This window comes from Lepus europaeus, chromosome 1 (assembly GCF_033115175.1).
Source record: "Lepus europaeus isolate LE1 chromosome 1, mLepTim1.pri, whole genome shotgun sequence".
Taxonomy (NCBI): domain Eukaryota; kingdom Metazoa; phylum Chordata; class Mammalia; order Lagomorpha; family Leporidae; genus Lepus; species Lepus europaeus.
This window is the reverse complement of record NC_084827.1, coordinates 168,720,799-168,745,778: the sequence shown is the minus strand read 5'-3', so window position 1 is coordinate 168,745,778 and position 24,980 is coordinate 168,720,799. Positions and strand designations below refer to the sequence as shown.

The window sequence follows — 24,980 nt, the reverse complement described above, 5'->3', positions numbered from 1 at the left end:
TTCCAAACTTCTAGGTTCTGATAACTTCCTTTTTTCCCCTAGCACTGACATCCTTAGGTGCTCCCTGAAGTTACCATCTTTGTATCATTTCAGGGCTCCCTTTTTGTCTCTATAGCCTTCCAATGCCTTTCAACCAATTCCCAGTATGAACTCTTCTGCTGTAACAGGTGGTGTGTTTTCTGTTGTCCTGATTGAACCTGACTAATGTTAACAGCACATCTCCTTAATTCTTTTTCTACATAGTGATTTCACTGCTTCTCTGCTGGCTTTCAGAGCTTAAATATTGCAACTTCAGCTCTCTAAAGAGAGTGAATCTCTCAGTTCAATGATAAAGTCCTGAGGAAGGAAATCTAATTGACCCAGCCTGAGTCCTGTGCCCATCCTTGTCCAATCAGCTGCGCTAGAGGGTGAGGCCATGCTGTATAGACCAGCGGTGCCCTCTTTTCAATTTAGATCAAGGGTTTGGTCAGAAGTTTCTTTACAGCAAAGGTTTATCTCCTCAATACATTTACTGTTGATTGCAGCCATAAAGTCAAAGAGATACCCTTTGGTATCTTGTTAAATCAAATGTAAATGCAGAGCTCTGTGTATTCCTATAGGATCATAGCAGAAAGGGAGGCAGTACCTTTACCGGAAGGAAGATGCAAATTTACAAGCAAACTACAAAACACTGCACATAAGGTTTGCCTTCGGGAAACAGGTTAAGACACTTGCGTCCCCGTTGGAGTGCCTGGTTCCAGTTCCTGACTTAGTTTCCTGCTAACACATACCCTGGGAGGCAGCAGGCTTCCTGGCATCCGTGCAGGGACCTGGAGTAAGTTCCAGGCTCTCAGCTTCGGCGCTGACTGTTGCAGTCGTTTTGAGGAGTGAGCCAGCAGGTTGAAATTCTCTTTCTCTATGTTTGTCAGTCTGTCTCTCTCTTTACTCCTTTGATAAATAAATAAAAATAAAGAAACAAAAGAATCTTCTCTGAATCCCTAATCTTCCTTCCCTGGGCCTAGAACAGATCCTAAGTTAATCCTAAACTAAATGCAGATTTCAAAAAGGAATAAATAAAATATGACTTCCAACACACTACGAAACCTCAAATATGTTTTTTTTTTTAAAAAAAAAAGATTCAAAATATCTTAAAGTGTTACCTAAGTGATGCAGGACTATAGCTATTTTCTAAAGGTTTCCCTGGTCTTGAGGGCTGATGGAAAGGACTCTAGGTTGAGAGGCTGAAGCCATACCAGTTTTAAGTCCTATCTATCTTCAAAACATGTGCTACAAGTAACCACTCTGAACATCTGTTTTCACAGCCCCTGGGGATGTTGTGCTGAATCCCACAGGCTGGCATTGGCGTTACATCAAGTAATACCTGTGAAAACTCTTAACAGAATGGCTAGAACTAGTGCTTCCATAGTTATGAGTTGCATTCCTTCTGTGTCCTGCACTGTGTTCCTGAACTAAAATGTTTGCACAGACACCTATGACTGCAAAGACAGGCCAAGCGCTCCCTGAATGCAGCCTTCTTCAGTCTGTAGTCACTGTACTCAGAATATCAACAGTACCCATGCACTGTGGCAGTTGCACAGGCAGGGGCCTCAGGGTGCAATAGTGTCTGAGAACACAAGCTCTGCAATTAACACACGCTGCTTTCAACCCTGCGCTGCTAACACCAGCTGTAGGACTTGGGGCACAGCACTTCTGATTCATCCATAAAATGGGACTGATAATGACAGTGGCTTTTCAGTGCTCTTGTGGGGAGTGAATGAGATCAACCATGTAAAAGCACTTAGCTCCATGGATGCCTGCTACATAGAGAACATTGAAGAGCAGCAGGAAGAGCTTCGGTCTTGTTATTATTTTCTGTCAGCAAATCTTTGGTGATTAAATTGATCATTTTGTAAAGCCTGAAGGCAAAACCATTCCATTAGATAAAGGAAGCAAGAGGATTCTGAAGACTACAGACTTCCTAATTTTGGAGTACATCCCATTTATTAATATTTTTCTCTTAGAGCAGAAAAATCTTTCCACTTTTCTTAGCTGGCTGTCGCTATGTTCTGGGACCATTCTTTCAGTGGAATCCAAGCTTAGCACAACTAAGAGACCGGGTTCCTTGTTTGACACTGGGTGCTTCTCTTTTTGTTAGCTCTAGTGCAAGATTTCCTTAGGTTTGGGAGCTGTTAACAGGGAAGTAAGCACCTCTTTAGGGATGTGTGGTCATTAGCTCATGGGCCAGAGAGAGGCCCTGCATGAACCAAGACCACTTTGTACACACTGCCTGAAAACTACACCGGGACTGCTTTTAGGTTTGCAGACTTATCCTAAAAGAAGACAGTGATTTTACAAAATTATTTAAAGGAGAATGAGTGGTTTAGCAATTATGGTAACTATTTCATATTGATTTGCAAAGTTAAAAATGTCTGAGAAGCAAAGGTCTCTGTGTAGGGATTCAGCTTGATTTAGCCACAGCCACTTTTGACAAAGCCACCATCTTGCCCTTTAGGTAACAATTGGTTAGGCTGGTCTTGCCAGGTTTGCCCTTGGAATGTCCTTTATCTACTGCCTGGAATACTAATGATTCGTGAGAAAGTCCAGATGCACTCAGGTGGGCATCAAACCACCTTTGTCTAGCTTAACATATAAATCTGCTACTATGGACTGAGGACACAGGGATCAATTGTCCTGTGGCCACCCAAGACCACCCTTCTGTCTGCAAGTCTCCAAAGTAAATTACAAACTATGCAGTCTTTGCTTTGTCCTCTTTCTTCAGTCTGTCGGCCCCTTCCACCTTTGGCAGTTTTCATATATTGGTTATTTTTTGTGAAACACTCTGCATATTTAGGATGCAAATAACTTGCTCAGGTCCATCACTGGATGGTCCATACATATATTGTGACTTTTTCATGCACAGAATAATATGCAGCACAGAAAATGAATGAACAATAGGTTATTTTGAACATGGGTGACTCAGAAACCCAAGGGTGAAAAAAGGAAGTTACAGAAGAATCCAATTTATATAAAATGGTATACAACTTTCTAAAGTGTACAAGCCAAAAGTCCAGATAACATATTGCTTAAGGAAACATGCATATGTGGTATATCTATAAAGAAAGTAGAAACATTTCTTTTTCCAATTTGAGATATTCTTTCTTAAGAAAAAGATGATGTGATGTATTCACACCATGGAATATAATTTAGCAAGAGGGAAGAACAAGTTACTGATGCATGAAGCAATGCAGATGATTCTTGCAGTCACTATGCTGAGTGAGGTGAGATGTCAAAGAGCAGACAGTGTATAATTTCATTTACAGGAAGTTTGGGAACCAGTGAAACTCCTCTATAGGGGTTGAGATCAACACAGTGGTTATCAATAGCACTGTAGCGGGTGGGACAGGGCAGTGGGTAAGGGATTCGCTGTGAAAGGCTTGAGGAAAGCTCCGAGGTGATCACTTCTTTTTCCTTTAAATATGTATGTATTTATTTGCAAGGCAGAGTTACAGAAAAGAGAGAGAGGTATAGAAAGAGAGAAGGAGGGTGAAGAAAGAGGGAGAGATGGATTTTCCATCTACTGGTTCACTCCCCAAGTGGACACAATAGCTGAGTCTGGGCCAGGCAGAAGCCAATCTCTCACATGGGTGGCAGGGGCCCAAGTACTTGGACCATCTTCTGCTGCTTTCTCAGGCCCATTAACAGGGAACTAGATTGGAAGTGGAGCAGCCAGGACTAGAACTGGTGCCCGTAGAGGACGCTGCTGTGCCACAACTCGGGCCCCATTCACATTTCTTGAACTAGATATTACATGGATAGTTATAGATGTAACTTATCATTAAATGGAGCGCTTGATATGTAAGCATTTTCTACATGTAAGTTATACCTTGATTTAAAAAACAATCAAAGTAATAGTGGTAAACAAAGTGCTTTTTAAATTTAAAATTATTTTTGCTAACAGTTTTATTTTGACATTACATCAGCCAACAAAATCACAAATAGAGTCATTACTCAAATATGGTGAGTTTTATAGTACCTAAGCCATCCTTCCTTATTTGTGTGACTTCTCATCTCTCTCAGATTATAAGCATGGGACAAGAGAAACAATATCATTAATGATTCCTAATCTGTGTATGAAAGTACTCTAGACTGCCACAGTACACTCAAAGGGGCACTGAGGGATATGTTTAGTTTTTGATAAAAACGCAGTAACTTGTCAGAAATCCCATAGACTTCTAGCTCAGCCTTAAATGTCTACATTTCTATTATTATACTACCTTCCTTTTTGTAATGTCATATTTTTTTCCAAAGCTGAGTTTAGTGTTGTCTCTAAGTAAGCACAAAATCAATATGGAATGGTGAGTAAGGGTGTCAGTGTCTAATCTGATTTTACAGTTTGAGAATTTGTGAGGAGCCCAACAGGCACATGCATCCTGCTTATGAGTAACTGGTTATTTAGAAATGAGGTAAAATATTTTCTTCTTTCTATTTATGTGTGGCTATTTCCCAAATGATTACTAAGTTATAAATCCATAAATACTTATCGAGTTATTTAATTGAACCTAGCTATTAAAAAAATGAACGGTTAGTTATTGCTTTTGGGCCAGAGGTGTCATCCAAATATTACTGAGACCAAAAGGGTACCATGACCAAGAAAGTTTGAGAACTTCTACCCTGGTCCTTTGTGATACACACTTGAACCCAAACTCCTGCACACAATTCCAATCACCACCACAACGTCTGATGTGCAATAATTCCTCCACAATGCGCTGAGGAGTAAATGGATGAATGAGGAAGCAGTGCTTCTCATCTTCTCATGTTTGGAGCATGTGCAAGCTAGCCATCTCCAGTGCATGATGCTTGTAGTCAGCAAAATTCTCTCTCTAGGAATAGAGATCAACCCAGTGGACATCACAGCAGTGTGGCATAAGGGGCAGGGAGCGAGGGACCATCTGAGGTAACCCTGCTTTTTGATCTTGATGGGGTTTACATGGAATAATTATATTCCAGCCTTTCATTGGACAGCCTGGGGCAAAGGAATGGAACCCAACTGGGGTCCCGAGATGATCATGGCACCACCCATGGGCACACTGGAAAGCCTCACAAAGCTAGTGAAAGCCATAGAGATTGAAGGTATGAGAATGAGGGAAGGGCTGGCATCAGAAGCAGATGACTGGGAACTCATGAGAAAGCCCAAGAACATAACACAAAAGCAGCTGAGAGGGGCCAAGGAAAAGGCTGAATAAAAGGGAGTGAGGTGAGGGAGAAGGTAAGAATACGAGGCACAGCCTTCCAGGAAGCAAGAAAGGAGACACGAAAAAATCAGGTTGGGAAGTCAAGTCAAAGCGTGAGAATGTAGCTGTGTTTACTGAAAGAAAAGAGCAAGAAAGGTATTTTAAAAAGATTTATTTATTTAAAAGCCAGAGTTACACAGAGAGACGAGAGGCAGAGAGAGAGAGAGGTCTTCCATCCGCTGCTTCACTCCCAAATTGGTCCCAACAGCCGGAGCTGCGCCGATCTGAAGCCAGGAACTTCTTCTGGGTCTCCCACGTGGGTGCAGGGGCCCAAAGACTTGGACCATCTTCTACTGCTTTCCCAGGCCACAGCAGAGAGCTGGATCAGAAGAGGAGCAGCCAGGACTCGAACCGGTGCCCATATGGGATGCCACTGCTTCAGGACAGAGTGTTAACCCCCTGCACCATAGCACCGGCCCCAAGAAAGGTATTTTTAAAAGGTATTATGTAGTCAGGGTCTAGGGAAATAAATGAGATTTTTAGCACTAATGTCTGTAATAAGACAACAAAGACCTAAAGGCCACCTTAGATTAAAAAGGATTCAGAGTGTGGCAAAGTATGCAAAATAGAGCCCAGGGTTGATTCACCTGAGAGAATGATTTATTGAGCTAGAATGATTACAAGGGAAGGAAAATGATTTCTATTTTCTCTTTAGACTTAAAGTCTTCACACTGAATCCATTCCTTCTACTGTGGCTTAGAAAACATGGTCTGCATAGCCTTCTACTTTAGACCACCCATGGAGGAGAGGGATGTGGCTTGAATATCAAAATCTGCTTGCATGTGGATTATGTCCACCAAACAAAAAAATTCAATATGGCACACCAGGTGGGCAGATGGCTCTGCATGCAGGACTCATACCAAGTTTTGTTTTTATCTGTCTTTAAGAGAGTGCATTCCTTTTGCATTGCAGCTCAAATTTAATGTAGTTTGTATTTCAATGTTACCCCTACCTTGTCAGTTCATTTAAAATATTTTCATTTTGTAAACATGGAACATTTTATGACTCCATGTCAGAAGTTTATTCTTAGTTGAAGCATTATTCTCTCAGCATATGAGATTTATAAATTCTAAAGTCCCTGTTATCTTTTTATTAATTCTTTAAGATTGTGCTGTATTGTGGTCCTTAGGGCATCTGTCTTGAAATGAACACCAGCTGTGTAGTCACCATCATTGAAAAATCCAGGAAGGCATCTGAGATTTGCGGAAATTCACCCTGCTGAAAAACCTGGGATCAATGCCATTGTCTATCATGCATTTCTGTGACATTAGCCCAATCACCCTGCCTCCATGAACATTTATTTCATCATCCATCAAATGACAAGGCAATAGTATGCCATTGTGGACACAGTCTGAGCCCAAGGTTCCCACCAGCACAAGTTTGATTCAGGGCTCACAATTTAATAATACCCTGAAACCAAGGTGTGACTTATTGTGAGACCAAATTTTATTGTTTCATCCTCATGGGGTGACTGAGATAAATAAAGAAAACTATAAGTAGAGTTACCAAGTATCTTGTTTGGAATCCCACCAACTAGTATTTCAGCTCTTCATCTGGGGAAAGAAATGAGTTTTTTTAAGTGGGGCATTTATAATCAAATATGTATAGTAAAAAGTGTTATAGTTATCTTGGCATGACGTGACTTGCATGCAATTATTCCTACATTCTCTCCAGGCTTATGTCTAACCACGCTGATATGCAAATAAAATGCTAAGAATTGGACGTGATTTCACATACATTCTGATGCACAAAGCAGACATGGTTCTCCTCTGCGAAGTGCAGTTCAGAACTATGACCATGCAGGATGCAGATATGAGATAATTCTTAGTACGTCTATTGTATAAGTACAGAGTGCACATAAGTCTAGGCACATTCACCTTTCACATCTAGTCAGCACTTTTGTTTCTTTGACTCTTTATTCATAAAACTTCATCTCTCACTATGGAAGTAACACAAACTTACAGAGAAAATTAAAAGAAAGACTACTTGCAGTAGCACAGCTTTCTAGGGGCAGCCCTGAAGTGGGGGAGGACCTCAAGTCCAAAAATCTCTGCCCCTTCCCAATTCTCACACCCCTAAGCCCTCTGTCTCAGGGATTTGGGCCCCTTAGGAAATGGAATGGATCTCAATCCTGATTCTCATTGCCCTTGGTCCACTCCATCAGTCTGCAGGACAGTTATCTCAGTCCTACTCCCTGGGTCTCTCCTCTCAGAAGGCACAGGAAGGACACTAGACAGTTGGTCACTACATTTCTGCACACGATTACAGGACCTGTTTGCAGACTTAAACCACCCTCTTAGTACAGAACAGGATAAAAGCTATGATTTATGGAATGTTCTCAAAGGTGCACAAGTCATTGTGAATGCTTTATGTGTGCAAAACCTTCCTTTAGTGTGACAGCTCAGGCATCCCTATTTCTCTCTCTTTTTATCAAAGACTGGTTTCAATCAAGAGCAGCTACTCCAGGGCATCCTTGCCCTCAACTCAGCTGAGTTTGTGGGAGAGAATGTAATTCTTTGGTGACCTGGAGAAGCCCGTATATATGGGCCTTTCCCACTTCCCAGTGCTTCCCAAATCCCTTGCCACAGTTTCCTCACCTGGGCAGGTGTGGCTAGTCAAAGCAGTTTATCTGTGGTGTCCTAATTCCCAAGTTTTTAGAATGGTAGCCATACCTAAGCTATACAGAGAGGTCCAGGTTACCCTTGGCTCACACATTGCTTCCATCTTGCTGAGGGAGAGAGTGGTCCTGTTCCTGAGCCAGGTAGATAGAGGATGAGAGCAAGGAATGGTCAGCACTGGGGAACGTACACTTTACTTACTAAAATGTCCCCAGGTTCTTCTTCACTGGACTAATTTAAAAGCCAAGTTGATGTGTCCAATCTGTGGCATAGTGGGTTGAGCATCCACTTGCGGTGCCAGCACTAGTTCTACTCCTGGCTAATCCTCTTCCAATCCAGCTCTCTACTTGTGGCCTAGGAAAGCAATGGAAGGTGGCCCAGGTGCTTGGCCCTTGCACCTGTGTGGGAAACCTGGAGGACTCTCCTGGCTTCAGATTGGCTCAGTTCCAGCCATTGTGGCCATTTGGGGAGTGAACCAGTGGATGGAAGACTTTTCTCAGTGTCTCTCTCTCTTGATAACTCTACCTGTTAAAAAGTGAATAGTCCATGAATTTAAAGCTCCACAATTTTTTCAGGGGGAGGAAACCAAGGCATGGCTGGGTTGCCCTCAGAACTGTGACCAAGTAGAATGGGGTCCACATGTGGCTGTGGGTAAGGTATGCTCCTTCCCAAATCAGGTGCCCTACCTCTGCCATCTGGAGCCCCCTGTTTCATTCATCCTATTCCACCTCTTCCCTAACCATCCCAGTTCTCCTAGGCAAGTGAGCATCAGCCTTCTCCAGGAAAGGGGAGTTGGTACAGCTGCACCCCTAGGCCCAGTCCTTCCTCTGCTAACCTCTCAAAGACTGGGACACAACTGAGCCCATCCTCAGCTTCATCCCAAGAGATACATTTATACTCTATATTTATAGTCATGCTCCTGTAGAGCAAATCTCATAATTTATATAGTAAATAGAGCCTGTGAATTCTGTTTTATAGTGCTCCCATTTGGAGGTGAGGCAGGGTTCGTCTATGAAGTATAAAGAACACCTTTGTATGTTTTGTTATGCCACACTTTAAGCATCCCTCTGTGGCCCCACCCATGCTGCACACCATGTAAATATGTAAGCCAAATGAAAGCAGCAGTTCTGACCAACCTTTGCATTCTGATAATTTTGAAAAATTGGATTCTTGTAGCTCTGCTGATTGTGTTTTTGTTTTCTCTGTGGGAAGGGAGAAATAAGAAAGATAATAAACCCCATTCACAAAAAGAAAAAAATTCTGTGATACAATATTGAGAAATAATGAAAATTCAAATTTTTGTGTGTACATTGTAGTGCATGTGTGTAGATATACTTAATAATTTACTGTAGGAAATTTTTTTTAACTTTTATTTAGTAAATATAAATTTCCAAAGTACAGTTTATGGATTACAATGGCTTTTTCCCCCACCCATAACTTCCCTCCCACTTGTACTCCTCCCATCTCCTGCTCCCTCTCCCATTTCATTCACATCAAGATTCATTTTCAATTATCTTTATATACAGAAGATCGATTTAGTATATATTAAGTAAAGATTTCATCAGTTTGTATCCACACAGAACATAAAGTGTAAAATACTGTTTCAGTACTAGTTATAGCATTAATTCACATTGGACAACACATTAAGGACAGAGATCCCACATGAGGAGTAAGTACACAGTGACTCCTGTTGTTGACTTAACAATTTGACATCTTGTTTATGGCATCAGTAATCTCCCTAGGCTCTAGTCATAAGTTGCCAAGGCTATGGAAGCCTTTTGAGTTTGCTGACTTTGATCTTATTCAGACAAGGTCATAGTCAAAGTGGAAGTTCTCTCCTCCCTTCAGAGAGAGGTACCTCCTTCTTTGATGGCCCCATTCTTTCAACTGGGATCTCACTCACAGAGATCTTTCATTTAGGTCCTCTTTTTTTCTTTTCTTTTTTGTTTTTCTTTTTTGCCAGAGTGTCTTGGCTTTCCTAAAATACTCTCATGGGCTCTTCAGCCAGATCTGAATGCCTTAAGGACTGATCCTGAGGCCAGAGTACTGTTTAGGACATCTGCCATTCTTTTTTTTTTTTCTTTTTTTTTTTAACTTTTATTTAATGAATATAAATTTCCAGTGTACAGCTTATGGATTACAATGGCTTCCCCCCCCCATAACTTCCCTCCCACCCGTAACCCTCCCCCCTCCCGCTCCCTCTCCCCTTCCATTTGCATCAAGATTCATTTTCAATTCTCTTTATATACAGAAGATCAATTTAGTATAAAGATTTCAACAGTTTGCACCCACATAGAAACACAAAGTGAAACATACTGTTTGAGTACTAGTTATAGCATTAAATCAAAATGCCATTCTAAGAGTCTGCTGTATATCCTGCTTCCATGTTGGATCATTCTCTCCGTTTTTTATTCTATCAGTTAGTATTAGCAGACACTAGTCTTGTTTGTGTGATCCCTTTGACTCTTAGACCTATCAGTGTGATCAATTGTGAACTGAAATTGATCACTTGGACTAGTGCGATGGCATTGGAACATGCCACCTTGATGGGATTGTATTGGAATCCCCTGGCACATTTCTAACTCTACCATTTGGGGCAAGTCTGATTGAGCATGTCCCAAATTGAACATCTCCTCCCTCTATTTTTCCCACTCTTTTAACAGGGATCACTTTTCAGTTAAATTTAAACACCTAAGAATAATTGTGTGTTAATTACAGAGTTCAACCAGTAGTATTAACTAGAACAAAAAAAAATACTAAAAGTGACAAAGTATTAAATTGTACATCAACAGTCAGGACAAGAGCTGATCAAGTCACTGTTTCTCACAGTGTCCATTACACTTCAACAGGTTTCCTTTTTGGTGCTTGGTTAGTTGTCACCGATCAGTGAGAACATATGATATTTGTCCCTTTGGGACTGGCTTAATTCACTCAGCATGATGTTTTCCAGATTCCTCCATCTTGTTGCAAATGACCGGATTTTATTGTTTTTGACTGCTGTATAGTATTCTATAGAGTACATGTCCCATAATTTCTTTATCCAGTCTACTGTTGATGGGCATTTAGGTTGTTTCCAGGTCTTAGAATTGTGAATTGAGCTGCAATAAACATTAAGGTGCAGACAGCTCTTTTGTTTGTCAATTTAATTTCCTTTGGGTAAATTCCAACGAGTGGGATGACTGGGTTGTATGGTAGGGTTATAGTCAGGTTTCTGAGGAATCTCCACACTGACTTCCACAGTGGCTTAACTAGCTTGCATTCCCACCAACAGTGGGTTAGTGTCCCTTTTTCCCCACATCCTCTCCAGCATCTATTGTTGGAAGATTTCTGGATGTGAGCCATTCTAACCGGGGTGAGGTGAAACCTCATTGTGGTTTTGATTTGCATTTCCCTGATTGCTAGTGATCTTGAACATTTTTTCATGTGTCTGTTGGTCATTTGGATTTCCTCTTTTGAAAAATGTCTATTGAGGTCCTTGGCCCATCTCTTAAGTGGGTTGTTTGTTTTGATGTTGCGGAGTTTCTTGATCTCTTTGTAGATTCTGGTTATTAACCCTTTATCTGTTGCATAGTTTGCAAATATTTTTTCCCATTCTGTCAGTTGCCTCTTCACTTTCCTGACTGTTTCTTTTGCAGTACAGAAACTTCTCAATTTGGTGAAATCCCAACTGTTAATTTTGCTTTTGACTGCCTGTGCTTCCAGGGTCTTTTCCAATAAGTCTTTGCCAGTACCTATATCTTACAGGGTTTCTCCAATGTTCTCTAATAATTTGATGGTGTTGGGTCATAGATTTAAGTCTTTAATCCATGTTGAGTGGATTTTTGTGTAGGGTGAAAGGTAGGGGTCTTACCTCATGCTTCTACACGTGGAAATCCAATTTTCCTAGAGCCATTTATTGAATAGACTGTTCTTACTCTAGGGACTGGTTTTGGATCCTTGATCAAATATAAGTTGGCTGTAGATGTTTGGATTGATTTCTGGTGTTTCTATTCTGTTCCATTGGTCTAACCATCTGTTTGTGTAGTACCATGCTGTTTTGATAACAACTGCCCTGTAGTATGTACTGAAATCTGGTATTGTGGTGCCTCAAGCTTTGTTTTTGTTGTACAAGATTGCTTTAGCTATTTGAGGTCTCCCATGTCTCCATATGAATTTCAGCATCCTTTTTTCCAGATCTGAGAAGAATGTCTTCAGTATCTTGATTGGTATCGCATTGAATCTATAAATTGCTTTTGGGAGAATGGACATTTTGATGATGTTGATTCTTCCAATCCATGAGCATGGAAGATTTTTCCATTTTTTGGTATCCTCTTCTATTTCTTTCTTTAAGGTTTTGTAATTTTCATTGTAGAGATCTTTATCGTCCTTGGTTAAGTTTATTCCAAGGTATTTGATTGTTTTTGTGGCTATTGTGAATGGAATTGATCTTAGAAGTTCTTCCTCAGCCATGGCATTGCCTGTGTATACAAAGGCTGTTGATTTTTGTGCATTGATTTATATCCTGCTATTTTGCCAAACTCTTCTATGAGTTCCAATAGTCTCTTAGTAGAGTTCTTTGGGTCCCCTAAATAAAGAATCATATCGTCTGCAAAGAGGGATAGTTTGAGTTCTTCCTTCCCAATTTGTATCCCTTTAATTTCTTTTTCTTGCCTAATAGCTCTGGCTAAGACTTCCAGAACTATATTGAATAGCAGTGGTGAGAGTGGGCATTCCTTTCTGGTACCAGATCTCAGTGGAAATGCTTCCAACTTTTCCCCATTCAATAGGATGCTGGCCATGGGTTTTTTATAAATTGCTTTGATTGTATTGAGGAATGTTCCTTCCATACCCAGTTTGCTTAGAGTTTTTATCGTGAAAAGGTGTTGTATTTTATCAAATGCTTTCTCTGCGTCTATTAAGATAATCATATGGTTTGTCTTCTGCAGTCTGTTAATGTGGTGTATCACATTGTTTTGTGAACATTGAACCATCCCTGCATGCCAGGGATAAATCCCACTTGGTCTGGGTGGATGATCTTTCCGATGTGTTGTTGCATTCTATTAGCCAGAATTTTATTGAGGATTTTTGCATCTATGTTCATCAGGATATTGGTCTGTAATTTTCTTTCAATGCTGCATCTTTTTCAGGTTTAGGGATTAAGTTGATGCTGGCTTCATAGAAAGAACTTGGGAAGATTCCCTCTTTTTCGATTGTTCATCTATATGAAAGAAGGTAAAGGAAGGAAACATCACAGCAAAAGTTCTACTTAATACTACTCTTCAGGTAATATTTTTTGTTGTGGTAAAATATGCATAACACACAATTTATTCTCATTAACCATTTAGAAGCATACAATTCAGTAGCATCCAGCACATTCACATTGCCATACAGCCATCATCACTATCTGGTTGCAGAATTTCTTCATCAACACAAAAAGAACCCACATTCTCCTTCAGTACTTACCTCTCATTCCTCACATCCCCAGACCCGTAGAAATCACCAATCTGCTTCCTGTGTATGGAGTCACCTACTCTAGATGTTTCATACAAACAGAAAAATATGATTTTGTGTCTGACTTCTTTCACTTATTGCAGTGTTTTTAAAGTTCAATCTTGGATCAGTATTTTATTATTTTTATGAAAGAATAATATTCCATTGTCTGGATATAACACAGTTCATTTATCCATTCATCAATTGTTGAGCATTTGTGTTGTTTCAATCTTTTGGCTGTCACACATAACATTGCTGGGAACATTTATATACATGTTTTTGTCACAGTGCCTGTTTTGATTCCTATGCCTAACAATGGAATTTCAGGTATACTTTCTCATGAACATTTTTCTAGGTCATTTAAAATTTGTGATATCCTTTTAAATTGCTACAGAATATTTTAGTGTATGGGTTTATCCAAATTTATTTCACAACCCCCCATCACTGGACACTTAGTTTGCTCCAAACTTTTCAACATTGTTAGCCATGTTTTTAAACCGGAGGATGCTCCATAGTGATCATTTTTGAGCATGATCTATGGATCACACAGGCCTACAGAACTCTATTTCTTTTTTTAAATTTATTTATTTGCCAAGTAGAGTCATAGACAGTGAGAGAGAGAGAGACAGAGAGAAAGGTCTTCCTTCCATTGGTTCACTCCCTATATGGCCACCACTGCCGGAGCTATGCCGATCTGAAACCAGGAGTCAAGTTCTTCTTCCCCATGCAGATGCAGGGGCCCAAGCTCTCAGGCCATCCTACACTGCCCTCCCAGGCCACAGCAGAAAACTGGACTGGAAGAGGAGCAACTGAAACTAGAACCCGATGCCCACATGGGTTGCTGGCGCCGCAGGCAGAGGATTAACCAAGTGAGCCACAGCACCGACCCCACAGAACTCTATTTCTAATATCCCTAAATCTCACCATAATCTGAAAAGATACATGTTATTCCCATTTTTTCATGGGAAAAAATGGACAAAAAAAGCCTTACTTAATTACACAACACATTAATGCTGGAGCTGGGTTCAGAATTCAGGCCTATCTGCTTCTGAAGTCTGAATACTTTCCATTAAGTTTCATTTACAGGACTATTTTCTTAGGCTAAAGTGTTAGAAGTAAGATTTATAAATCAAAGGACTTGTAGAATTTTAAATTATTTATTGAAGAATTTTTAAAAGCAAGACACTTTTGGCAACTCCATCAGCTTCAAATCAAGAATTTTAAAGATTTAATTCGGTTCCAAAGTGCCTTTCAAAAATTGATGCTCTAATTTCTGGCATGAAGGCCATATTCAAATTGCAGAAAAATGAATTTCTTGTTTATGTAGATCATAAATTCACCTCCAAGGCACAAATATGAATCTAAGAAATCTTGAATGAGTGGTTAGAATTCATGATACCATGCTCTGAGTTTTTCATTTGGTTAATTGTGTTCAATCTCATGATGAGTAACTCAAATCTGGAGGTTGTCAACATGAAAAAGGGGCTCCCTCCAAATTCTCTTTAGGAAAAGAGTTGTTATGAGGGGCATGATGTTCATGTCATTTCTTGATAAGCAGAAATGTGCTTCCCACAGGGAACCTGCTGCTGTATAAGAACTATTTGATAATTATTCTTATTTTCTGTATTAAAAACCAGAATGAAATAACTTTTGAGACATTAGTTTAATGGTTATAAGATAACCAGTCCTGAATTCATAAAAAATTCATTTTGTGGGGATTTTTAAGTTTTAAAACACATCTTATTGGGGCCAACATTGCAGCATAGCACGTTAGGACTATCAATTGTGACACCAGCACCCCGTATGAGCACCAATTCAGAGTACCAGCTGCTCCTCTTCCAATCCAACTTCCTGCTAATGTGCCTCAGAGAGCAGCAGATAATGGCTCAAATGCTTAGGTCCTTGGCACCGTGTGGGAGACTGGAATGGAGTTCCTGTCTACAGACTCTGGCCTGGCCCAGATATGGCTGTTGTGATCATTTGGGGAATGAATCACCAGATGGAAGATCTCTCTGTATCTTACTCTCTTTCTCTGCATCACTCTAACCTCAAACAAGTAAATAAATCTTTAAAAAATATTTTTTCTTATTTGGTAAGAAAAAGAATGTATCTATAACTTGTCATCAAGTGTTCACTGATATAAATAATGTTTACCTAAAAATAGTTTCCATCTATTATTTTTTGTTAAACCATCTGATAATCTTAAACCAATGTAGTACAATCTCACCATGCAGAAACTATTAATTTATTTTCTTGCATTGATCTTCAAAGAGCAGAGATAAGTGCAATAAGTACTTATTGAATATCTATTATCTTAAATTATTAGGGACATATCAATGAACAAAATGAAGTACTATCTACCTTCATGAAGGCTATCCCTAAACAAGGTAGCAGGGATGGGTGAGGGATATAAACCAGTCATACAAAATACTATACGTCTGATCACAAAAAAGGAAAGGCAAGCTAAGGCATAGGGTGTGACAGTGGTGGTAACTATTTAGCAATGACCTTAAGTGAGAGACAGAGCTACTCATAGGGCCCAGGTGAGGACTATGGCTGTCCTCTGGAAACTGAGAGAGGGCCCCGAGTCATGGCCAAAGGAAAAGGAGAATCTCAGTCTTATGACCACCAGGAACTGAATTCTGAAACTATCAGTAGATCTTGGAAAGGCGTCTAAGCCCAGACAAGACCACAGTCCTGACCAACAGGATTTCATCCTGTGACACCTTCAGCAGCAAACCCAGCCCTGCAGTACCTGAACTCCTGATTTGAAAAAAAAAGCTGTGTAATAATTTAAGTCACTAAAGTTGTGGTAAATTTTGACACACAAAAAAATTTTTGACACACACTAACACAGAGAATTTTAAAATTCACATTTATGAACCATAAATCCTCATAGAAACTCCTAAGAAGAGGAAGTAGAGCAAGCTAGTGTAGCCAAACCTTTAAGTGATTTTTGCTAGAGTGGGAACAGAGAAATGGTGATATATGGAAGGATTGGTGGAAACAGTGCTCTTTGAATTTTAAGCTGGGAAATCATACAGCATTGCCTACTATGATAATGATGCAGCCACACAGGGGAAATGAAATGCAGGCTAGAGGGAGAGAAGTTCTTAGTGGCATGACCTGGAAAAAGTATATGGAACTCAGGGAACAGTATGATGGCTGGGGTCGGTCTTCATCAGGAACAAAGTCATTGCCCAACATTCCTAAAGGAAGACAAATTATCATCTACATGGACAGATGGAGGCCAGTTGGCTGCTGCCTGTTGGAAGCCTTCGGATTTCTTCCACCGTACAGTAAACAGAAGCAAGGATATCAGTACAAAGTGGGAGAGCTGGGATAGCGATAATCCTCCAGGAGCATGAGTAGGGGGACAAGCCAATGAATATGGTGGGCTAGCTCTAGCAGCATTAAGTTAGTGGGTAAGAATTTTTAAAAATGGGGCCAGCATTAGCCTTAGCCTGTGGTACTGGCATCCCATAGAAGCACCTGTTCATGTTCTGGCTTCTCCTCTTCCAATCCAGCTCTCCACTATGACTTGGGAAAGCAATAAGATTACTCAGGTACTTGAGCCCCAGTATCCGTGTGGGAGACCTGGAAGAAACCTAGCTCCTGCCTTTGTATCCACCCACCTCCAGCCTTCGTGGCCATTTCGGCAATACACCAGCCAATGGAAGACCTTTTTGTCACTCCCTCTCTGTGTCTGTAATTCTACCTCTCAAATAAATCAAAAGTCTCAAGAAAAAAAAAAAAGATTATGGAATAGAGTGTAGCCACACTAACTTTGGCTGCTCTGGGATATAAAAAGAACAAAGGGAACAAAGGAGGGATCATGTTTCCAGGGGTCTGACTGATGCAATCTTTTGGTGAAAAAGACTTTTACTGAAAAAGTAATTTAGACTCTGTGGAACAAGAGGAGGGAAGACAGAGATGCCACTGTAGCCAGCCACGTGGCACAGTCAGCTGCCGGCTGTGAGGTGCCATTATATGACAACATTACACATTTCTGAATACCCACTGAAGGAGCAGACATTTCACTAAGTCACAGAGGCATAATTCAAAGACAAAGCCATCAGAGGAGAAAACTAACAAGTTGTTTCACAAATGCCTAAAAAAATCAATGTAGAACACAAGAAACATGAACAAGTAAGACAACATGACTCCCCCAAAAGGAATACAACACTTCAATATCAGAATGTGAAAATGAAGAGATTGATGAAATTCCTGAAAAGGAATTCGAAAGATTGATCATAAGATTACTCAAAAACAAAAAGAAGTAAATACATGAGTTAAAGAGATTCATAAATGACATGAATGAGAATTTCCCATGAGATATATTGAAATAGAAAACTGAAATATTAGAAAATAAGAATTCAATATGTCCAATAAAAAATATGGTGGAGGGCGGCACCAAGGCTCAATAGGCTAATCCTCCGCCTGTGGCGCCAGCACCCCGGGTTCTAGTCCCGGTTGGGGCACCGGATTCTGTCCCTGTTGCTCCTCTTCCAGTCCTGCTCTCTGCTGTGGCCTGGGAAGGCAGTGGAGGATGGTCCAAGTGCTTGGGCCCTGCACCCATATGGGAGACCTGGAGAAGCACCTGGCTCCTGGCTTCTGATCAGCACGGTGCGCCGGCCACAGCGCGCCTGCCACAGCGGCCATTGTGGGGTGAACCAATGGAAAAAGGAAGACCTTTCTCTCTGTCTCTCTCTCTCACTGTCCACTCTGCCTGTCAAAAAAAAAAAAAATGGTGGAAAATCTTAACAACAAATTCAGTGAGACAGAAGAAGAATATGCAAGCTAGAAGACAAATCTTTGGAATCAGACAAAAAAAAAAAAAACAGAAGAAATTAGAAAAACTAAAAACAGTGTTTGAGATTGATGGGATACTATCAAATATGTGTCACAGGAGTTCCTGAGGCATAGAAAGACAGAATGGATTATCAGGTCTATTCAGTGAAATAACAACAGAAATCTTCCCTAATCTGGAGAAAGAAAGGGACATCCAAGTACAGGAAGCACATAGACTTCTAATAGACATGACCAGAAAAGTTCTTCACCACAACAAAATATAGTCAAACTTTCAACACTAAAACATAAATAAAGGATTCTAAAATGTGACTACAGAAATGCCAGATTAGCTTCAGAGAATCTTTAATTAGACTGATAGCTGGTTTCTCATCAGAAACTCTACAGGCTAGGAGAGAATGGCAAGATGTAGTCCAAGTCTTAGAGAAAAAAATTGTCAACTCAGAATACTGCACCATGCAAAGCTTTCATTTATGAATGCAGTTGAAATAAAGACTTTCCATATCAAAAAGAAATTGAAAGAATTTTTCACCATTTATCCAGCCTTACAAATGATGCTTAAGAATGTGCTTCACACGGAAAATAGTCATCATCGTGAAAGAATGTGAAGGAGAAAATCTCCTAATGAAAGTACAAAAGAAATCCAAAGTAAACAATAGGAATATTTATGGGAAAGTGGTAGGGTTGAATCAATTCTTATCAATAATAACTTCAATGTAAATGGTCTAAATTCTCCAATTAAAAGAAACAAACTGGCTGAATGGATTGCTAAATAAGACTGCCTGCATGAAACACACATCACCAACAAAGATACACTCAGACTGAAAATGAAAGGATGAAAAAAGATATTCCATGATAATGGAAAGCAGAAAAGAACAGGAATAGCCATCCTGATAGCAGACAAAGTAGACTTTAGCACATTAGCTATTAAAAGAGACAGAGAAGGGCACTATGTAATTGTTAAGGGATCAACGCAGCAGGAAGATTTGACTATAATAAATGTATACACACCCAATACAAGGGCACTTGGCTATTTAAAACAAATTCAGAGAAAGCATTTGATAAAATACAGCATCCTTGGCTGTGGCAAGGCTAAGACCATTAGATGGGATATGGACAAGTCATTGGAAGAGAGATTAAGGACCTCAGAGGCCAAGGATTAGGATTATCTAAACTAGTATGAAATCTTCAAGTGTTGTGACAAATGTGCCACTGAAGAGTGATACTGAACCAGGATCTAAACTCTTCTAGGATCAAGGGATGAGTGACCTTGGGTCCACAGATGACTGTAATAAGGAGGGGTAGCAATGCTTTGGTCTGATAGCATGAGCTTCACAACTAGGTGGGGAAAGAAAGGGAAGGGAGAAAGACCATAATTTGGAAAAGTGATAATAAGGAACAAGGATACCTATCCCACCTCTAGGTCCTTGGCTTATCCCAAGAGGATGGCTAGAGCTAGAATAGTCCCCACTTGAGAAAGGTGAAGGGAAAGCCGTGTTCTTGGGTAGATCCAGGACTCAGGGTAAGGAGAGGAAGGAATTATTGAAGGAAAGAATATGGGAGATCTTGCTGATGATTACCTTGTATTCTAGAAGCTCCCATGAAAAGGGGAGGGGAGGTGGGGGGGGGCCATCAAGGCAATGTTTTATGTTTCATGTGGTAATAATCTGGTAGCTGAGGGAGGATCTGAGATGGTCCTAGCTTCCTGATGGTGACTCATTAGGACATTTATCATAAAGGCCTCATGGCAGTCAGTAGTGAAGAAGTTATGAGGACTGGGAGGTATGTAGGAGTTATCAAGTTCTAGGAATCCAAGAAGCGTCTAGAGCCCCTTTCACACATATTCATGGCAGTAGAAGGGAAAAGGTACTCTGTGAAAATATGCTTTGAGAAGAACAGATCATGGTACAAAGTGTGATTACATATCCTCTGATAAAAAGTGCTACATGAAGAAAATATATCCCTTGCTTTGGCATGTTTTCACAATAGCAATCAGTCATCCACACCTGGACTCTGCAGTGACTACCTGGCTTCCAGGAACTCCCACTGCAGGTTAGTCTGACCCAGAGATAAATTAAAGAGCTGTCTTTAGACCCACCTCTTTGTCCAATACCATGAAAGTCCAAGAACAGATTAAGTTTCTATCTTGCAACCAGAGGGCTGAATTTCAACAACATTATTACAAACAAAGAGACTCAATCTAAGTATAGGTCATAGGGGAAAACTCTAACACTTAGAGATTTATGACAATATTTGTATTAAAAATGAAAACTTGTATGGAGAGACCAATCAAAGGGTATGTTTGTAACAAGTACATGTTGGCATTCAAAGCTGAGTCCCACAGAAAGTGAGTTGTCAGAGGTCTTTGATCTTCTCTATGATGTTGAAGTACAATATCCAAGTGGAGAAAACACGGTTGCCATGTGGGGAAAGAATTGAAAGGAACTCTTAATGTTGCCTAATATTTTTAAGAAGTCTTACTTAACAATGTGTGTAAACTTGTGATTCCTGCTATTGTCTTTCTGAGAATAGAATGGGTATTCTGGGATTTTTAGGTTGGTCTTGCTCATCATCTCACAAGTCTGGTCTTCATCCAGGGGGGTATATTTCAAACAAAGCTTAGTTGTGAGAAACGAGCAGTCCTCCGAAACAAGCTGAGGACGTGTCTTGTAAATGGAGCACTGAAAATCTCATCTTAGAAATACCAGTAGGATCCTTGTCCATCAGCAATCAATTCAATTTTGCTAATTATCAAAGGGCACAGGAAAAAGGCTCTGGATGGCACCTGCTGTCTTCTTTTTCCCATTTTTAAAGATATTCAATTTTTCTCCATAGCCCTCAACTTAGAGCAAACATTAGAGCCAGCCAGGGCCTTTCTTCCATTTTACCTTACCACACTCCCCTCACTTCTTCCACTTCTATCTTTTGTGTTGTTACTTATTTCTCCAGGATGCTTAGAGATGGCAAATCAAATTTTCTCTCAGTCAAGGGAATACTCTAAAAATTCCCCTCTAACTAACAGTCTGTGATCCTAAAGTAAAATTCCGGGTACCCCCAACTTATGTGTATTCATAAACAAATGCAGTTTGCTGTTGAATGACCTGCGGAACAGCTCTTTCTGACTGGGAACAATCAGGAGGGCGTTTTTCTCATGTTTTCACTTGTCCTTGAATGTTCATACCATACCAGAGAGCTGCCAGGACAGAGCAGCATTTGCAATCATTTTATTCAAAAACATTTCAGCGTACCAGATTCATGGTGACACTGAAAAACTGGCTTATTCTAGCCTACATCTTCAGTTGCCAGTAGCCAAGCTTTCTATGCTTTGGTCCTTCTGTCCTAAGGAAAATTGCATTCCTCAGCAGATGACGTCTCCCTGGTTCCAGCAACCACCCTTGTAGAGGAACAGAGTGAGTAAATCCTCAGGAGGGTGGCTTCTCCAGGGACTGCATGGAGTCATCACTACCCCCAAGGACATCCAGTTATTAGCTAGTTGACTTTGCAGGTGACTGCCCTCCTGGCCTAAGTGAACTGCAGGCTATTTAGATTGGAGGTGAGATTGGGTGAAAAGGTGAAGGGAGGAGGAAAATGTGTTTCCTGTAAAAGTGTAAGTTTGAAGAAGGATGCAGGAAGCAGCGTTTGGAGGATTTTCCAGGCTAAGAGGGAGTCCTGGGCTTCTGTTTGGAGGAACGCAGGGATGAAGAAAGAGCAAGGAAAATGTCACCTTCTTTTCTCTGTGTTCCTGAGTCAGTGATACTGCTTCTCTACTATCCAAGGGGAGCGAACTCTTTAATGAAACCCAGGAACCATTTCAGGGAGTACTTGATTTCTGGGTCTGTTGAAATCATTAAACTTTCATCGTCAGTCACTACACAGATGATGATATTTCTTTCAACCCACAAGGATGGCCGAGTTTTTCTTTTTTTCTTTTTTTTTGCCTTAGATGTCTTGTTCCCTTTTTCCTTTTTCTTTTTGATCACAAAGGATTTACTGCCACTGCAGGCCTGAGAAGAAATTTCTGAGGCTCTTCCCACTCCAAGAGCCAAGCACAATCATCAAAGCCAGTAGAATTAGAAGTCTCCTGGATGTGGGGCCTGGAGTCTGTATTTTTATAGTTCTCTTGAGCAACCCAATTTGGAAACTACTGCAAATTCTCAAGAACAACAGAAAAATATAAAGGTAGAAGAAGTGAGGGGAGTGCAGTGCAGTCAGACAGAAGGAGGGCCCTGACTGTCTCTCTGTGTTCTTCTACAGAAGGCTGGCACTCCCTGTCCCCTGCCCTTGATGATCTTCCCACTAGCTACCGGGAAGGATGAGGGAACCTGGGGAAAGGCCCTTGGCTGGCCTGCACTAAGGGACACCTGCATTTGGTGGGAGAGCAAGCAGACTTCTTGTCCAGTTGTGGCCTGTGTGGATTACCCACTCTGCTGAGCTCCAATTTGCTCACTGAATGCCTGTCTTGAGAGCCAACAGTTGGAAGAGGCCATGATTTATAGCTTCCAAAGAAGTCCCAACATCCCAGATCTGGCCATCTCGGGCACTGTTGATGTCCCAAAGGTGTGAAGAGGGAATCCTCAGTCCATGCCAGCCTTCATGGAGCCTGGAGTCAGGCTGATAAGTGCATCATGTGACCTTCTCCCTTCAGTCTTGCAGAGGCTTAGCCTTGCTTGACTTGCTTGGAGTCTGTCTTCTCCCAAATAAACCACTATCTTTTACTCTCCACTAGTGCCTTCCTGAAAACTATTTCTTTGGAGCTGATGACTGAGCATTTCTAACTTTTCTGGGAATGTTTGTTAATTCAAATACTAGTCCTACAAATTGGTAAAATGAATTTGGGAGGTGGATCTTTAATGTCTGAAAAACATTCTGGGCTCCTTGGCTCTTCCAGGGAAGTCCTCATCCTGAAACTGCTGGCAGCCTCATCATCACCAACACAGTTGCTGTACTGTCAGTTTTGCCTGTAGCTCTACAGCACACCAGACTAAATATGCATGCATTCCTAGGAGATAGTGTTGGCCCAAATTGAAACCATGTGACTCTATCAAAAGTCATGAGCGCAATCACCATCATTCTTTAAAATTCAAGAGTTCAGACATTCATCTGCGTGTGATGTCTACTTCCTAGTTCACTCTGCCTGTGTGGAAGTCTCCTCTGCCCTAATTCTTAACCAATCAAAATCTGGAGTGGGAAAATATGGTATACCTTCAACTACAAGAACATGGTTGAGTTGTAAGATATTAGGATGCTCAAAATTCCCTGGGGATGTCATATAATGTCTGCTTCTGAAGATTTCTCTTGCAGACACATAACCAAAACATAGCCGAAACAAAGTATAATAGTATTCCTTTCACATGTAAAAATCCAAAACAGGAGGCCAAGGCCAGCATGGAACTGAACAGCATCACTCGCCTTTATTCTGTCTGTTTCATTGCCCTTCCCCTAGTGGCCTGTTTTTCACCATTAGCTCTTGGCCCAGGATGACTATTCAGTCAACATGTCCATATTTTGGCCAGCAGAAAAGTAGAAATGGGAAAGTATCAGGGTCTATCTAAAGGCATTTTACATAAATTGAACACACAATTTCCACTGAAGTCCTGCTGAGCAGCACTGAGTCGCATAACCACACTTGTTTGGCAGACAAGGTCATTTCAAACAGGGCCTTTGTCTGGGATTTTTCCATATCCACATGATTGTGGGTTTTCCACAGCCCTCTTGACTTCAACGTGTGCAGCATCCACATGTGTGCCACTGCCTTCTGAGGTAAAATGCTGTTCTCCCGCCTCAGGCGTTACCACCGTGAGATCAATTACCTTCCTGGATGCTGATCTGGGACTGAGTGGCTGAGAACATTCACTTCTTATCAATTCCCCTAAGACACTGTGAGGCACATTCCCCACTCTGACTCTGCAACAGGGAGCAGGGAAAAGTCTCTCGGGTAGTTCATTTCAATAATCCACGAGGATGTGTCACGTCAAGGGTGAGGTAATAGAGATATGGTGACAAAAGGCCCAGTCCCTGTCCTCTAGGAGTTCACAGACCCCTAGAGAGACAGGGCTAAGTGCAAAGTCAAAGATCTGTGGGAGGCTTTGAGAAGTCTCGGGGTGAGGGTTCTGGCTTGTCAGAGCAGGTGAAGTCACCTTGGAGGAGATTAGCGTGAGATGAACTTTAAGGGTGTAGTAAAGTGGAAACGTGTGTTCCAAAGAAGGTGTAATGTTACCCCAATGACATGACAGGAAAAGAGTGTGGTGTATTCATGCAGGTACCTGCTGTTCAGCGTGAGTGTAAGCGTAAGATGAAACGGGAGTGCCAGTGAGGCAGATACCAACTCCCAAACAGCTCTGCGTGCGATATGATACAGGTTTCACCTGAAATTGAAGACAGTGGGGAAACTACCAAAGGGTTTCAGTCCCTGACACAGTCCAACCTGTGTTTTTACACAGAGTATCTATAGGCATCTATGAGCAGGTGAAGGAAAATTTAAAGAGAGGTAAAAAGAAGATGGAAGCCCAGCTAGAACTACATGAAATTCTTGAAAAGAGAAAACTAAGGAGATGGTAAAAAGGCCCGTGATTGCTTTGGGTTGACTTGAGGGAGGGGTGAATATGTAGGAGAGGACAGATTTTTAGGGCACAGCCACTATTATGTTATAATTCAGTATAATGACACACCCATGTCATTACACATTTGTCCAAATCCATAACATGCAAAACACCAAGATCAACCCTAATGTAAACTATGGACTTTGGAGGATAATGATATTGTAGGGTCCTTAATCATAACCAATTTTCTCTTCTGGTAGAAAACGCTGAAAATA

The 24,980-nt window shown here is 40.9% G+C and overlaps 1 long non-coding RNA gene across 1 annotated transcript in view; it reads right to left on the bottom strand.

Moving 5' to 3' along the window:
- Positions 1–12,713: 12,713 nt before the first annotated feature.
- The window catches only part of LOC133767709 (uncharacterized), a 90,551-nt gene continuing 78,284 nt past the window's right edge, over positions 12,714–24,980 (bottom strand). Inside the window, exon 3 of the long non-coding RNA XR_009866907.1 lies at positions 12,714–13,085. This is a non-coding gene — a long non-coding RNA (uncharacterized LOC133767709). The remainder of the gene's footprint in view (positions 13,086–24,980) is intronic.